Source organism: Plecotus auritus (genome assembly GCF_963455305.1).
Source record: "Plecotus auritus genome assembly, chromosome: 2".
Taxonomy (NCBI): Eukaryota; Metazoa; Chordata; class Mammalia; order Chiroptera; family Vespertilionidae; genus Plecotus; species Plecotus auritus.
The window spans coordinates 98,654,071-98,672,306 of record NC_137771.1 but is presented as its reverse complement, the minus strand read 5'-3'; the positions used below and the strand labels follow the sequence as shown (position 1 = coordinate 98,672,306).

At 42.0% G+C, this 18,236-nt stretch overlaps 1 protein-coding gene across 2 annotated transcripts in view; it reads right to left on the bottom strand.

Moving 5' to 3' along the window:
- The window catches only part of GMDS (GDP-mannose 4,6-dehydratase), a 736,645-nt gene that overhangs the window by 422,733 nt on the left and 295,676 nt on the right, over positions 1-18,236 (bottom strand). The gene's annotated exons all lie outside the window — the stretch shown is intronic.

Here is an 18,236-nt window from a genome sequence, read left to right as displayed (position 1 = left end):
GAAATGACAAAGTCTCATTAAGACTTGGCCACTGTCACTTTCTCAACATCATTACATTGCAAACATAGCCAGCCAAAACTCAAATGGCCTTTATGTAATCCTATTAAGCCAAAGGATGAGGAAAGTTGGACTTGAGGATGAGGGAATGCTTTTCATAGAAACTTGAGTTCCATATCTCTTTTATGGCCTGAAAGGTTCTCTAAGCCTAGCAGGGTAGCAGAGTGTGGAAAGATGGCACAGATGACACGTGTAAGCTGTATCCAGCCTGGAGATGCAATGCCAAAAGGACAGGGACTGGGTCTAAAGAAACCAAAGTGGAACCAAATTTAGAGGCCCAGTGCACAAAATTCGTGAACAGGTTCCCTAGCAGCAGCCTTCCTTTGTTCCATGCCGCCCCCTGGTGGTCAGTGCACGTAATAGCAAGCAATCAAACTCTCTGTTGATCAAACTCCCAAGGGGACAGTTTGCATATTAGGCTTTTATAAATATATATGTCAAGGGGCAGGGGTATGGCTGAAGAAAAATAGGAAGCAAATAGATCAGCTAGAATCAGCAAGCCTTCTAGACCCTAAATGTAAACAGGTGGATAAAATGAGTAGCTCCCGCCCAGATAGCATGGCTTAGTGGTTGAGCATCAACCTATGAACCGGGTTGTGGGCTCGGGTGTGCTGGATGTAGCCGATCAATAATTATCTCTCATCATTGATGTTTCTATCTCTCTCTCCCTCTACCTTCCTCTCTTAAATTAATAAAAATATATTTTTTTAAAGAGTAGCTCTCGACCAACCCCATAACCAGAAGAAACTCATATTCTGAAAGCCAAGAGAGCATTTTTGTGGGATTTTCTGGTACTCTTTAGTATTTTTTGAGATTCATAATATAAAGAGAAGTATAGTGATGCCATTCATTAGTTAAAATAATACAGAGATTCAATTATTTTTAAAATTTAAATTTTAAAAGGAAGGGAGAAATCACAAATGAGATCACTTGTTAAATCTGCTAACAATTATGCAGATTACAAAATGAAAGTCACAACCACATTTATCTCTGTATAAAACCAAGCTTCATAGCTACACAATATTTGTTATCATGTATCTACCATAAGGTCCTGGTGCACAGAAACACTTTTAGAGTGATAAAGGTATTTTTGAATTTCACCATGTATTTGATTATCCATGAAAAAAACATTCCAAAAAAGGTAATATTTTACTTCATACATAAATAATTTAGGAAACAGTTAGAAATAATTTCAGACAAATAATTTTGCAGCTTTAGAACACACTAAGAGAATTCTCAAACTCCAACCAGCTTTCCTTCTGAGGAACTTGTCAGACATCTCTTAAGAACAAGGTGTTCTTAACATACAATTAAGAGGGATTTAAAAAATCATTTAATTGACTTCTATCATTTATTTCCTTAAATACATAGATCTTGAGCCTACTTAGCAAACCATGTCAGGAAACATTAATGTGGATCCTAGCATCCAGGTGAATGGCTGTGCAGCTGTATTCCCAGAGACTTTTCAGGCATTTTCCATGTGGTCAACTTGAATTTTATGTTAAACTAGAGGTCCGATGCATGAAATTCGTGCATGGGGAGGGGATGTCCCCCAGCCCAGCCTCACTGGGAAGGATGGTGTCCCATCCCTCGAGGGATGCCCGACTGCCTGATTAGACCCGATCCCACTAAATGCCCTCCCCTGCTGGCCTGGTCACCCTTAACTGCCCTCCCCTGCCGGCCTGGTCACCCAAAACTGCTCTCCCCTGCTGGCCTGGTGGTCCCCAACTGCCCTCCCCTGCAGGCCTGGTCCCCTCCAACTGCCCTCCCCTGCAGGCCTAGTACCCATCCCAACTGCCCGCCTCTACCAGCCCAGTCACCCCTAACTGCCCTCCCCTGCAGGCCTGATTGCCCCCAACTGCCCTCTCTTGCAGGCCTTGTCCCTCCCAACTGCCCTCCCTTGCTGGCCTGATTGCCCACAAATGCCCTCCCCTGCTGGCCATCTTGTGGCAGTCATCTTGTGTCCACATGGGGGCGGCCATCTTTGAACACATGGGGTGGCCATCTTGTGTGTTGGAGTGATGGTCAATTTGCATATTACCCCTTTATTAGATAAGATTATATTGAAAACAATACTCAAACACACATGTAAATTACACTAACATGAAAACAGTGGCAGCTACCTAAATATGTACTTATGCTATCAAGGTAAAGTCATTTTGATTTAGACTGTAGAATAAAGGTTCTTCTGTCATCTACACTAATAAAAGAGAAACATGCAAATTAACCATCACTCTGCTATGTCAAGCCACACCCACCAGCCAATCAGGAGCGAGTGTGCAAATTAATCCAATCAAGATGGTGGCTGGCCACGGAGCTGAAGCAAGCAGGAGGCTTGGGTTGCCCTGGCAATGCTGGAAGCCAAGCTTCCTGCCCGCCCTGGCCGGTCCTGGCCTCCACTCAAGGCTACAAATTTCAATTATAAAAGATAAATCCCAACAAAAATGGCGGTGGCCACGGAGCTGGAGCAAGCAGGAGAGTTGGGTTGCCCCCAGTGATGGAGGAAGCCAAGCTTCCTGGCCAGCCCTGGCCTCCACTTAAGGCTACAAAGTTTCAATTCTGGAAGATAAATAAATCCCAATGAAAATGGCGGCAGCCACAGGGCTGGAGCCATCTGGAGGCTTGGGTTGCCCCTGGAGATGGAGGAAGCCAAGCTTCCTGCCCGCCCAGGCCGGACCTGGCTGGCCCTGGCCTCCGCTCAAGGCTACAAAGTTTCAATTATAGAAGATAAATAAATCCTAGATACTTGCTTCCAGCCAACCCTGGCCTCCGCTCAAGAAGGCACTGGAATAAAAAGGAAAAAGAAAAAAAGGAGGGGCTGGGACCTTGGGTCGCCGGGGGGTGATCAGGCCTGGATGGGACGGCAGGGGCCGTTGCGGGTAAGCAGACCAGCAGGGGGGCCAGTTGGGGGTGAGCAGCCCATCAGTGGGGGTCAGTTGGAGGTGATCAGGACAGTGGGGGGGGGGGCAGTTTGGAGTGAGCAGGCCAGCAGGGGGGCATTTGGGGGTGATCTGGCTGGCAGGGGGGGCATTTGGGGGCCAGCAGACCGGCGGTGGGGGGGGGCAGTTGGGAGTGAGCAGGCTGGCAGGCAGACTGGTTAGGGGCAATCAGGCAGGCAGGCAGGCAGGTGAGCGGCTGGAGCCAGCAGTCCTGGATTGTGAGAGGGATGTCTGATGGCCAGTTTAGGCCTGATCCTTGTAAACCAGCAGTAGGACATCCTTCGAGGGGTCCCAGATTGGAGAGGGTGCAGGCCGGGCTGAGGAAAACCTCCCCTCCCCCATGCACGAATTTCATGCACTGGGCCACTATTCCTATATAATAAAAGGCTAATATGTAAATAGCCCGAATGGTGGAAAAACCGAACAACTGGTCACTGTAACGTGCACTGACCACCAGGGGGCGCACACGGAACATGGCGGGCATCAGCCATGGTGGGATGGTGGAGCAGGTGAGCGGAGGTGCCAGACCAAGGCGGGGCGCCAGTTGCTGTCATTGAGAAGAGCCTCTGATGGTTACTGAAAATTCTTTGCTCCTGTGCCCATGGTCTCGCCCAGTGCTCACACCTGCTGCCAGCTCCCAGCTCTGGCCCTAATCACTAAGCACCGTCAGCAGGTACAAGCAGTGGCTGCCAGTCCCGATCACCCTTCAGGGCTTCTCTACCTCCCCCTGCTCCTGAGGGGCGATCAGGGCCAGCAGCCGCCTCTCACACCTGCTACTGGCAACAGCCCCGCTCACACCCGCTGCCGGCCCCGATCACCCCTGAGGGCTTCTCCACCTCCCCCTGCTCCTGAGGGGTGATCAGGGCAGCAGCCACCGCTCGCACCTGCTGACAGCGCCAGCCCCGCTCATACCCGCTGCTGGTGCCGGCCCCAATCGCTCCATGCTATCTTGGGTGTCAGTGGGGCCAACACCATCAGCATGTGGGACTGGCAGTGGTGGGAGCAAGGCTGCCAGCAGACAGGGGGCTGTGGTGGGAGGGGCCAGGCGGGGACGCGGAGGATGGGCCGAGACCTGCCCCTGTGCCCACCACAGCCTCGCAGCCCACAGTTCCTTTCAAGGTGCACAAATTCATGCACTGGCCCCCTGGTTTTTACATAAATTTGAACTTCTTTTAAGTGCCATTAATTAGGATTGTTATAAGCTACAAGAGGACTGGACTTCTGCCTCGTCCTCATGATAACTATTTGTTGGGTAAACAGACTTCTGTGTTGTAATTTTTAGATTTCAAAAGGTAAAAACTTTGTTTAAAAGGGTGAAGTGGACCCTGGCAGAAGCAGATGTGCAGGCCTCCTCAGAGAGCCTTGGATAACTCAGGCTACACATATACCCCAGGAAGCAGAGCTGCAACACAATAATTTCACTCCAGGAGTGAGAAATAGTGTGAAAGACTCTCTCAAATAAGCATATTTGAAATATTCAGACATAAAATAAGGAAGTAAAGCCACAAAAAAAGGTGGATTTGAAGAAAGCACTAATCTAAAAGTCCATATAGTCAGTAAGCAACAGGCATGAATAAATAGCTTGAATAGTAGACAAAACTATTCAAAAACTAGCTAAACTACCATTCAATTGTATAGGCAAAATTAAGATATTTTCATACAAAGGTATGCATTTTATAATTCACACAATCTCACTGAAACTACTACTAAAGGACCTATTTTAACAAGAAGGAAACTAAATTCAAAAAGCAGGAACAGGATGGAAAAAATAAGAGTAATAAATCGATTGACACAAATAAGTCTAAACAGTTACAATCTATGTTTAAAAAAACAATAATAATGACTAGTTTGAAGAATATGCAAACAGGGTAGAATTAAATGACAGGACAATACATGGAACATGGGGACATCAGATCAGCATTAGAGTTCTGAATGGGCAGTGAGAACCATTAATTACACTTAGACTTCATAAAGTATAAGTCTTAAAATTAAGCCTAACAGCAAAAAGGATATAAGTGGCAAGTATGACTTCTGAACCAGTAGTTGAGGAAAATGAAATAAAAAATTCAAACTAAACAAAGCAAGGAAAAAGAAAAAAAGACAAGCAAAAAAAAAAAAGAGTAGAAAACATATTAATAAGATAGACATGTATATCAGTAATAACAATAAATGTAAAAATTTAATTATCTATAAAAGTGATAAACAATACAATTGAAGTTCAAAGAGAAAGCAATGCCTAATTATTTTTTATAAATACTGAAACCGAAAGGACACTGTATGGTTGAAAATGTAAGGAATAGAAACAGAAATCCTAGACAGCTACTTACAAAAAGCAAGTTGATTCAGTGATATTAGCCTTTTTTTGTTTTCCATCAAGAATGATGAGGTACAGTACGTACTGGTAACACTATCCACCAAAAGATATGATAATCATGAACAAGGAAAAACAAGTAAGTCCACAACAATAGTGAGAGATTTTAATAGTTTGTGGGATTATTATAATCTTCAATGTAATCATTTAGGACAAAAAGAAATAAGTGAGCCTAACAATTTAATGGAAGAAACAAAAAAAGATAATAAAATTGATTTTTTGTTTTGGCTTTGAAAAGAAATCTAATTTGTTTCCATTTACTGGAAGAATTAATAATCAAACTATTAGTTCTGTAAATATGATGAGGATGTATGTGTGTGTATATGTGTTTGTGTGATATAAATATTTAATGAGTGCCTATTAAATGGCCAGTATAAAATGGCCCAGAAAAAAATGGAGCTTAGGGCCTACCGAAAATAAATATTGAGAACTCTTACAGTTTATATACACACAGGCAGGCACACCCACACACACATACACAAGGATTTCTTTTTGTACTTGAAAAATTTTCCAACCAAGTGCTTACTTAATATTACACATGCTGTTATTAGCCCAATAAATTCAACTAACATATTGCATGAATAATTAGTCTGCTGGCTCAAAAGACAGTACTTTCTACCTTGTACTTTAACTTGTGGGTCTATAAATGAATAAGTGAATGATCATCCTATCTAATAAAATGGTAATATGCAAATTAACTGTCACTTCGTCACAAAGATGGTGGCACCCATAGCAGTCGGGGGTGCTGGACGTTGGCGGTGTTGCCCCGCCAACAAGCCCCAGCATGCCGCATGCCCAGGCCTGCAGAGAGAGGGAGGGTTGGTGGGTGGGCCTCTGGCCAGAGGCTGGTTGGGCACGTGGGAAGCTGGCGTTGTTGTAGGCTGAGCTGAGGGACCAGCCCCTCATTCACGAATTTCATGCACTGGGCCTCTAGTTCAGGATGAATAAAGGTGCACTCCATGTAGCCAGTAGCCAGGTCAAGATGTTCTCTGGCAATATAAAACCACTTTTCAAACGTAAGTATTTGGAAAATGAAAAATGAAAAAATGGGAAGGTTCGTCTTAATTCTAACAAAGCGACATAGAAAATATGTTTGTTTGAATGAATAATTGGCTCTGTAGAGAAGATGATTTCACCAGTCACATGGTAAATTATCAAGTTTCCCTTGCTCAAAGATGTTGTCTTTAAAAACAATTAAAAAAAGATTTTAAGTTACTACATGGTCCTCAAAATTTTGAGACATAAATACACCCAAAATTAATTTTAAAACTGCTTTGCACATGTTGCTCAAATGCTCAAGTTTTCCTTTTTTAATTTTTTAATGTAAAAGGTGTAACCCTCAGAACAATCACTTTAAGTTCAATTAGCACCACTAAGCTGCCAAACAAAAACAGTGCTCAAAAGGCAAAGGGAAGTGGACCACCAACTGGCCCTGGGCCATTACACCCTTTGCTTTCTGGTTGTGGCTCTCTCTATCTGAGGTTATAGAAAATCTCTCCCTACTTCTCTCATTTCAAACTCAGAAGGCCTTGGTTCCCAAGAACACACCTTCACTCCACATTCACTAGGCTCTATCTGTTCCTTTGCTGATTGTTGGCAAAGCTTATCTATCCCAAATACAAACATCATCAGTATACAACATGGGTTTATGAAGTGGAAAATAAGGATAATAAAGAATTTTTTCAAATAAAACGTCATGCAAAAAGACCTTTGCAATTTATACGTGAAACATAAAAAGGAGGTTTAATACTAATACATAGTCTATTTTGCTTGGTAAATGAGAATATACTATTCAAAGCCACCAGCATCTGGAATAGTCATTTTTATGTTCTACTTTGCTGGCTATAGGTGCAAACTTATTGTGAAAGTTGGTTGGTTTTGTCCTTTGTATATTGGTACATGTTATCAGAAAAATGTTTAATTTTAACATTAACATTTCCTATACTGCTCACAACCACTCTCAGTATTCCCTAGGAATGCTTCAGAAGGACTGGTTTTAACGTTGCCTATGAATGCATTGCAGAGTGAACCTCACAGAATCCAGTGTTGGTGGCTGAGGCAGTCAACCACCTGGCCACCAGATTAAGTGAGATGTTAATGCATATTGATCAAGTCTAAATTAGCTACTTTATAAAATGTCTGTTAAATCTTCATTTGTTTACTGAATGTGGTCTATGGACAAGCTTTTTACTAATACTGAGATGTAATCAAGAAATAGGAAATGAGTCCATAAATATTTCCAATGAAAAGACTATAAAAGAAACAAGATAATAATAAGATAAAAGAAAAACAGACTAAAATTAAATAATCTCAGGAACTATGGAATGCACATTAACATGAATATAAGCTAAAATACCATGGTAAACAAGGAGCTGACACCAGAGAATATAGTATGAATTAAGATGATTTAGTCTAAATGACTGCACGAGGTCACCTGTTGGTCCTTTTAGCGTTGAGGCATTCTGACTGAATGAAGAGAAGAAGGGCAGTGCTCGTGAAAAAGACACAGGGAACTGGACAAGGCTGGGCAGAAGTTGGCAGGTGTTGAGCAAAGGGTTTATCCAGGTCAGCTCAGCTGTGTGGCAAGAGCAAGTGAAGGTGCAGGGAGGGAAAAGAGATGAGCAGGCAAAAAGCTGTGATGGGCATAATTTGTTCTGTTTTCTTCTCCTTGGATTTCTAGTATGCTTGGAAGGAAGCTTAGGTGATTTTTTTTAAAATATATTTTATTGATTTTTTTACAGAGAGGAAAGGAGAGGGATAGAGAGTTAGAAACATCGATGAGAGAGAAACATCAATCAGCTGCCTCCTGCACACTCCCTACTGGGTATGTGCCCGCAACCATGGTACATGCCCTTGACCAGAATCGAACCGGGGACCCTTGAGTCCACAGGCCGACGCTCTATCCACTGAGCCAAACCAGTTAGGGCTTAGGTGATTTTTTTTCTTAAAGTTGGAGATTAAGAAAGATGATTTATTTGGAAATATAAAATGTGCAGACAGAGAGGGGGTTATTCTTTTATTTTAAATATATATTTTTATTGATTTCAGAGAGGAAGGAAGAGGGAGAGAGAGACAGAAACATCAATAATGAAAGAGGATCATTGATAGGCTGCCTCCTGCATGCCCCACACTGGGGATTGAGCCCGCAACTCAGGCATATGCCCTGACCAGGAATCGAACTCCTGGTTCATAGGTCAACACTCAACCACTAAGCCATGCTGACAGGCGAGAGGGTTATTCTTATAAGAAAATAAAACCCAGGAGAAAACTATTAGGGTCTGAAATAAGAATAGGAATAATGAACATAATAGGGATATATGGCATATTCATATGAACAAAAACAGAATTTACTGATGTCCCAATGACAACTACAAGACAGAATTCTTCTGGAAACAAATGTAAGGAAACCAGAGGACAGCAGAGCACATAATAGTTATTGGAAAATCAGTAAATGGCATGTCATAATACAGACTTAATAAGTCATAAATGTATGCTTCATAAAGTTTACAAAAGCCCATTTTATTAAAAATGGATTTATACATGAAAAGCAGAAACTTCAGGAAATTATCTGAATAATCATATTAGCTTTCTACAGTGATACAACTAATGAACTTATGCCACAACAGAGTCCTTTGGTTCTAACTTTCACACTAGAAAAATCTCTGGTGTCTATACTTCTATGAACAAAGATTTCAAAAAAACTTTTAATATTTCAGTAAAAACAAAGAATTTTGGGGGGAAAAGACACACTCTTAAAGATAGCTCCTAAAATGGACCTAGAAAGAGGTCTGACTGGTAAAACAATATCTTACACAGTTTAATAAGTTCTGCTGCAGATCTCGATTTTAGCTTCCTTTAACAGATATCTTTAAATATAAAATGATTACATTTATTCAAGCAAGGTCTCATTCTGTTTAGTACAATTAGTTTGTATAAACTTGTTCAGGATGTGACATAGATATAAAACACCCTTGAAAGTTGAAAGAAGCACAGATAAAGGGGTAACTTAATTGAAATTAAATATGTTTCAAGTTCTTAACGGAGAAAAGGTACATGTATTTTTAAATCCTAAATCATTTATCATTTGCAATTATCTCATCTACAGAACTCCCAAATCAATTTCACTGGACTTTCATTTATGCTTTAAATAGGGAAATAAATGACACATTTCTAAATTTAATTAATTGCAACAAAAATTCCTAGGACACCCCATGTAAGTCAGAGTGGACTAAACAATACATCTTAGCAACTTAGGACAAAAGGTCATTTGGAAGGGATGTGCCTTTAAGGGTTTACAAAGGCTTGGTCTGCAGTCCTGTAATAAAGAGGAAGCACAACTCAGCAAAGGAAGGATGCCCACTTTAAATAAGGAAATGGGTTTGCAGGATGCACACATGCTGCTTTCTATTAATGAGAAGCACAGTCTATACAAAACCAGTCTCATACTGCTTTAGCTTTCATGTAGAATACTTGCAGAGAATGCCTAATACAAACAAAATGACAAGTAATATGTCCAGGCACCATTTTATTAAATGATTTATGCATTCTAATAAAGGCTAAACACTGATGACTATATTCCAGTTAACAGCTATAATTACTGGTGTGATGACTGTACACCAGGATCAATGCCAATAAGGTTGGGAAGAGAAGCGCACTTCATAGGTTTATGAGGATAATTACACAACATAGATGGTTTTGCTATGGGATTTTTTTTTAACCAATGGAAATAAGGCAGAGATTTCTTGAGACCTTTACCATAACTTTTTAAAAAATATTTTATTGTGGATGTTTAAGACATGTAAAGTTTGATCTCTTTCAAGAAACAAAATAAATCTAATCCATATTTTAATAAATATTAATTTAAACTTAATTTGACCATCACCTTTTGGATTCTTCCATCTCTCTCTGTTTCTGTCTCACCTCTCCCCAAATCTGATCCTAATCAGATATTCCTATCACCATCTACTGAAAACCCTTGGAGTTCTTAGCACCTCAACTGAGAGGTATGCAAAAGCAGATAAATTACTTACCTAGCAAATCTACTACAAGTTGTCCATAATAATGGTAATTTCTGAGAACTGCCTCAATGATGCAGGGAGATCAGATTACAAACTACACCTTCAATTCTTCACAAACTCTCTACACCATGTAAGTTGCAAATTTTCTAAAACTGAAAAACATTTGCTCATTGTATAAGACTTGAGTCAAGCATCACTTCTATTATGAAATATTACTGAATTATATTCTGGTGGATCTGGGGTTGACTCCTGATCGACCATATAACAGGCTGAATAAGTATATGTTTGGAGTTTCACTTGTTTCCTCAAAAGAAAAAAGTTTATCTACAAGAACGTTATCTGGAATTTTAACATCAAAATATTTCAAAGAAGTCACTGTAATATGTGCATGATTTTAAATTTTGTGCATTTTTATTACATACTGGGGTGTGAGGAGGCAGCATAAAATATTATTTCCATGTTCCAGGTCCCTTCAAGATTTTAACCTGGTCCTGGGCAAACCTCTAGTATAAAACAGATTGCATGCATTTTATCTCACTGTTGAGCTGTATTTCTCAACATGAGATAAAGAGCACCAGGACTGTCCAGACAGGTAGACAGGTTGAAGAAGAAGGGAAATGGGATGCTTACACAGGGACTGTGATAAACTCCAAGTCACTCTTACAGCACAGTCTGCACACCATGCACCAGCTCCCTTAATGCTGGCTACTGTGCATCGCCTCCATAAGAGTCTGTTCCTGTTGTCCAGATTTCCTTAACAGATGATTTCATCACAGAGAGTGAACAATGTTATACCCACATTTTCTTAAAGTATTTGTAAAATTGTACATGGGAATATTCATGTCAAATGTGTGAAGTTAGAAAGCTGAGAAAAATATGACTGAGGCACTTGAATTTGGTGCTTGCAAAGTACCTCAATGACATCCTATATAATAAAGAGGTAATATGCAAATTAACCCTCATGCCCTTGCACAAGATGGCTGCCCACATGTGGTCAAGCATGGCTGCCACAAGATGGCCAGCAGGGGAAGGTAGTTAGGAGCGACCAGGCCAGCAGGGGAGGGCAGTTGGGGGGAACCAGGCCTGCAGGAGAGGGCAGTTAGGGGCGACCGGGCTGTCAGGGAGGGCAGTTGGGGGGGACCAGGCCTGCAGGAAAGGGCAGTTAGGGGTGACCGAGCATGCAGGGGAGGGCAGTTGGGGGCAACTGGGCCAACAGGGGAGGGCAGTTGGGGGCAACCTGGCCGGCAGGGGAGGGCAGTTGGGGGCGATTGGGCTGGCAGGGGAGCAGTTAGGTGTCAATCAGGCTGGCAGGGGAACGGTTAGGGGGCTCTCAGGCTGGCAGGCAGAAGCAGTTAGGGGCAATCAGGCAGGCAGGCAGGCAAGCGGTTGGGAGCCAGCAGTTCTAAATTGTGAGAGGGATGTTTGTGAGATCGGGCCTAAACCTGCAGTCAGACATCCCCCGAGGGGTCCCAGATTGGAGAGGGTGCAGGCTGGGCTGAGGGACACCCCCCCTCCCCAGTGCACAAATTTCGTGCACCGGGCCTCTAGTTTTGCTATAATAATCAAAAACTGAAAATAGTTCAGGTGTCCATCCACAGAAAAAAGACTGAAATAACCTGGTATCCTATACAATGGACTATTGCTCAACAGTAAAAAGGGACCACTACTGATACATGCAACAACATAAACAAATCCCCTAACATTTTGTTACAAGTAAGGGAAGTCAGACAGAAAAGAATACAAACTATCTCACTCCATCTATGTGAAGTTCTGGAACAGGACTTACTAAGAAAGAGTGCAGTGATGATCTGCATCTCCATAGAGGTTGGGTTATATGGTGTTCATATCTATCAAACTATTCAAGGGTATGTTTAATATCTGTGCATTTCACTGTATGTAAGTTTGACCTAAAATGTTTTAAATTTATAAAGAAACACATGATGTATATAGTGAATTACACTAGTGTTAGAACTTACTTTGAAATTCATAAAAAGTAAGGTGGGTTCATGGAATAACAGACAGATGGAAAAATGGATAGAACAGTCTCGATGTCGCTTCTTTGTATTCATAGTTATGGGGGTTCTGTTCAGCTAGTCTTCAGACAGTTCTCAGTAATGGTTGTTCTATAATTCAGTTGTGGTCATGGGAAGAGGTGAGCACAGCAGTTAATCACCCCATTGCCTTGACCATTTACTGTTCTTATTTCAGTATCTGAGAATTTGTAAGGAGAGGATAAGAGAGGACACACAACTTCAAATGTTGCCCCAATTACATCTTTTCCATTGATTATTTCTAGCAAGAGTGGAAGAATGGGAGGTGGGAGGAGAGGTTGGGGAGGAGAGAAACATCAATGTGAGAGAGACACATTGGTTGCCTCCTGCATGCACTCTGACCAGAACCAGGGATTGAACCTGCAACCCAAGTATGTATCCATGACCAGGAATCGAACCTGAGACCATTCAGTGAGTGAGCCAACTCTCTAACCACTGAGCCCCACTGGCCATGACCCAATTTCTTCTTACATGGACCTTGCTCAACATATAAAATATAAAAAGAATACTTTCTTATCTAAAATTCCCCAAAGGATTTAAAGCGAGCAGAGTTTGTACAATAGACTTGATCACAATGAATCTCGAAGGTTCTCATGCTCCCCAGGGATCAAAGACATGTGTGCAGAGAAGTATTTATAACACTCACTGAAGCTGTTCCCTTGGAACTATTCCTTTCTGATGGGGAAAGTAATAGATATTTTTTAAACCAGCATACTTGCCAAATATGTACTGGTGCCAAACAAGGCTGTGTGCATTATACAAACAGTAAAATTGCAGTAAGTGCTTCACTAAAATGTGGATATATTTCTGGTCAAAATGCATTGCTTGAAAACAGCCCACATTTCCCTTCAATGAAAAAAGCCTAGAACATGAGCATTATCCTTGTGACTTAATATCAACGTAATAACAAGGCTTTATTCCAATTCCTTTAATATAAACAAAATGAATTATTGCTGCATCAACTCTCTCACACAGAAAATTGATCACATGACTTTCTATCCTGGGGTTGCACATTCAAATGCTCACAGAGGCAAGGGAGTAATATAAATAAGTGAGGCAGCCAGGTGTGGTCACCCAAGATTCTGCATTTTGGAGAATCTCTTTGGAAAGCAATGAACTACAGACTTCTTTTCCATTTCTATTACTTTATCTCAGAACTAGAGGCCTGGTGCACAAAATTCATGCACGGGTAGGGTCCCTAGCAGCTGCCAGCTGCTGGCCAGGGCCTCCCTTCCCTGGCTGCTAGGGCCTTCCTTCGTTCCACACCGACCCCTGGTAGTCAGCGCACATCATAGCGAGTGATCGAATTCCCTGTCGGTGGAACTCCTGAGGGGACACTTTGCATATTAGGCCTTTAAATATATATAGATGCAGTCCCCAGACAGGAATGCAGCCAAGCTCAGTGCTGACCAATTTCTCAAAAGAAGCTGAAAATTCATTCATTCAACAATATGCCAACCTTGTCTATGTTCCAGGTATTTTGGTCACTTAAGTTAGTGAGCCAGACAGACAGAGATGCACACCTTCATAGTTAATAACAAAGGAGAGAGACAACTATCAAGATAAATAAGTAGACCCTGGCTGGTGTGGCTCAGTTGGTTGACTGTTGTCCTGTGCACCAAGAGATCACAGGGTTGGTTCCAGGTCAGGGTACATGCCTGAGTTGTAGGCTCAATCTCCAGTAGGGGTAATGCAGGAGGCAGCCAATCAATGTTTCTCTCCCTTCCCCTCTCTCTCTCAAATCAATAAAAACATTAAAAAAAAAATGCCAAAACCTGTTTGGCTCAGTGGATAGAGCGTCAGCCTGCAGACTGAAAGGTACTGGGTTCGATTCTGGTCAAGGGCATGTACCTTTGTTGCGGGCACATCCCCAATAGCAGGTGTGCAGGAGGCAGCTGATCGATGTTTCTCTCTCATTGATGTTTCTAACTCTCTATCCCTCTCCTTTCCTCTCTGTAAAAAAATCAATAAAATATTTAAAAAAAACACATTTAAAAAAAGGATAAATAAGTAAAATGTATAAACTAGTGGCAAGTACTTAGGAAGAAAGATAAAGTGAGAGAGGGATGATATGTGTGCTCGGGGAGGAGTGTGTGTGCAGTTTCAGATGGGATGACTAGGGATGATCTCAATCAGAGAACCTGCCATCTGAGTCCCTTGAAGAAGACAAAAGAAAGTTAAGAGGATATCTGGGGTAAGAACAAACCTGAGTTGTGAACAATGGACTTAGAGCACTCCTGGCATATTAAACTGAACTGATGTGGAGGCCAGGTGGCTAAGAAGCAAAGTGAGTATGGGAAATACTGGTAGGTGATCTTAAAATCTAAATACTTTACTAGTATATGTTATCTTCAGATTTTTAAATACTAAAAAACTAGTCATATACTTAGAAAATAGTAGGCCTCTGATAATCACTTTAAGACTTTGAAAACACAATTAACTTTTTAATAAAGTGAAAAAAGTCAGCTATTTTTATCATTACCTAATTTCTTCTAAACTCTTCAATTATATTGAAAATATGTAACTTTACAATCAGAACTTATTATTGAAAATGTGTGAATGCAAATATCCACCAAGAATAGGTGCAGAAGTTTGAATCTTTCATGATCAATGGATGGAATAAAATCCCAGCAATAGATAATATTCAGTTGTCTTTTATCTATGAGTTTGCTACCTCTAGTTTATTATCTGGAAGAAGTACACTGTGAGCTGCTTTTCTGGTGGTGATGATAGTTTGTACGGGAGGCATACATCTAGTCCTCCGTTTCTTTTAACCAATGTGAGGCATTTGAAAGGAGAGTGGCCAGACCAAGGATGCCTTAAGAGACAGTACATCGAATCTGCCTCTTATCTTTTTGATACAGAATCTTGTACAAGTGGAAATCACAGAGCCAAATCTGCCACCCTTCTCTGGGAATTATATAGAATTTCAGTTATGTAATCTACATTCTAATTCATTCTTGGTACTAGCTTATTTTGCTACCTATATGTTCCAACTGTCTCTGTTCCTCCTTACTAATACTTATTTTTCTCTTGGCATGATGTATATATGATCACATTCCTTAAGTTTCCTTAGATAGTTTTCTGAAGTTCTAGAATCCACCCATTCATTAAACTTTTATTGAGTACTAGATGTTATTTTAGGGGCTCTGCATATATCAGAGAACAGAACAGAAAAAGATCCCTGCCCTTAGGGAGAAAGTAAAAATACATACACAGGCAAACAAGATAAAAGTAACTAGTTCACAAAAAGTCAGATTTAACCAACCACATAATTAGTAGCAAGATTTCCACTCATCACTATAAAACTGCTAATTCACTGCCAGTGAAAATGTCTTCTTCAAGGTCACAGTAAAAACAGTGCAAACATCTGGAATAGAATCCATCTTGACAGACACAAAATATTTCCTCTTACTGATTTACTACACAACTCACTGACTCCTAGAAGCGAAAACAGAGAAAAATTTTAATACCAATTTGAGATGTTTTCAAATTTCATTTTCAAAAATTCTAAAGTAAAGTTATAAAAATGAAAGTAAAATAAATAAAACCCATGTAAGGTGATTAAACTAAGTTGCTGGTATTAATTAAAAGGAAATAATATATTAAATCCTGCAGTCAATTGAATGAATAATCAGGTAGGAAAAGAAAGATCAATGGTTTTGCAACAAGTTATTCCTTATCCTAAATTGTTTAACTGATATTTTCTTCATTTGTAATTTGAGCCAAACCATATTTACAAAATCATTCAATCAATGATTCATTAATCAATGAATAATAACTACAGAAAAGAAACCATAAACCCAATTATGTGGTTAACAGTAAAGAATTAAACAATAAGTTCCCAAAGTATCACGTTATACTGCTTTTAAACTGATACACTAGAACAATATTTACTTCCCTCAAAAATTATCATATGTATAATTCATTTATTCAAAATGTCCAAAGCAGGCAAAACTACAGAGACAGAAAATACATCAGCAATGGCAAGGGGTTAGAGGGGTTAGGAGAGAAATGAAGAGTAACAGCTAACATGTATGGGTTTACTTTTGGGGGTGATGACAATGTTCTAAAATTGACTGAGGTTATGGTTGCAAAACTGTGAATATACTAAAAACCATAAAGTTTTACACTTTAAATGGGTAAACTACAAGGTATTTTAATTATCCTATATAATAAAAGTGTAGTATGCAAATTGTCCCCTCAACCCGGAGTTAGTCCAGGAGTTCAACCAGGGGGCAGGGTCAGCAGGGTGAAGGGAGGGAAGCCCTGGCCAGCAGCCACTAGGGACCCTACCAGTGCACGAATTTCATGCACTGGGCTTCTAGTATCTCAATAAGACTGTTATTAAAAGTACTGGAGGCCCGGTGCACGAAATTCGTGCAAGGGGGGGGGGGTGGTGTCCCTCAGCCCAGCCTGCACACTCTCCAATCTGGGACCCCTCGAAGGATGTCTGACTGCCCGTTTAGGCCCAATCCCACCAATCCCTCTCACAATCCAGGACTGATGGCTCCCAACTGCTCACCTGCCTGCCTTCCTGATTGCCCCTAACTGCTTCTGCCTGCCAGCCTGATCACCACCTAACCACTCCCCTGCCAGCCTGATTGATGCCTAACTGCTCCCCTGCCAGCCTGCTTTCCCCTAACTGCCCTCCCCTGCAGGCCTGGGTCTCCCACAACTGCCCTCCCCTGCAGGCCTGGTCACCCCTAACTGCCCTCCCCTGCAGGCCTGGTCCCCCCTAACTACTCTGCCCTGCAGGCCTGGGTCCCTCCCAACTGCCTTTCCCTGCAGGCCTGGTCACCCCCAACTTCCCTCCTCTGCTGGCTTGGTCACCCCTAACTGCCCTTTCTTGCAGGCTTCATCGCCCCCAACTGCGCTCCCTTGCAGGCCTGGTCCCTCCCAACTGCCCTCCTTGCTGGCCATCTGTGGTGGCCATCTTGTGTCCACATGGGGGCAGGATCTTTGACCACATAGGGGCAGCCATCTTGTGTGTTGGAGTGATGGTCAATCTGCATATTACTCTTTTATTAGATAGGATAGAGGCCTGGTGCATGGGTGGGGGCCAGCTGGTTTGCCCTGAAGGGTGTCCCGGATCAGGGTGGGGGTTACCTTGAGGCATGGGGTGGCCTGGGCGAGGGGCCTGTGGAGGTTTGCAGGCCGGCCACGCCCCCTGGCGACCCAAGCGGAGGCCCTGGTATCTGGGGTTTATTTATCTTCTACAATTGAAACTTTGTAGCCTGGAGTGGAGCCAAGCCTTCTGCTTGCTCTGAGGCCGCAGCCATTTTTTGGGGGATTTATGTATCTTCTATAATTGAAACTTTGTAGTCTTAAGCGAGGCCTGGGCTGGCCAGGGTGTGTGGAAAGCTTGGCTTCCTCCATCGCCGGGGGCAACCCTAGCCTCCTGCTCTTTCCAGCTCCGTGGCTGCCGCCATTTCTGTTTGGGTTTATGTATCTTCTATCATTGAAACTTTGTAGCCTTGAGTGGAGGCCTAGGCTGGCAAGGGCAGGCGGAAAGCTTGGCTTCTTCCATTGCCAGGGAAACCCAAGCCTCCCTCCTGCTCTGTGTGGCTCTAGCCATCTTGGTTGGGTTTATTTGCATACTTGCTCCTGATTGGTGGTGGGCGTGGCTGGTGGGTGTAGCAGAGTGATGGTTAATTTGAATATTACTCTTTTATTAGATAGGATAATAACCATTCTTATCTCAGGGTGGCATGTGGCTCACACGCCATAGCTTGTTAACTACTATCTATAGCAGCTGTTCCCAAAGTGTGGTCTGGGAACCTCTGAGGGTGCCCAAGAC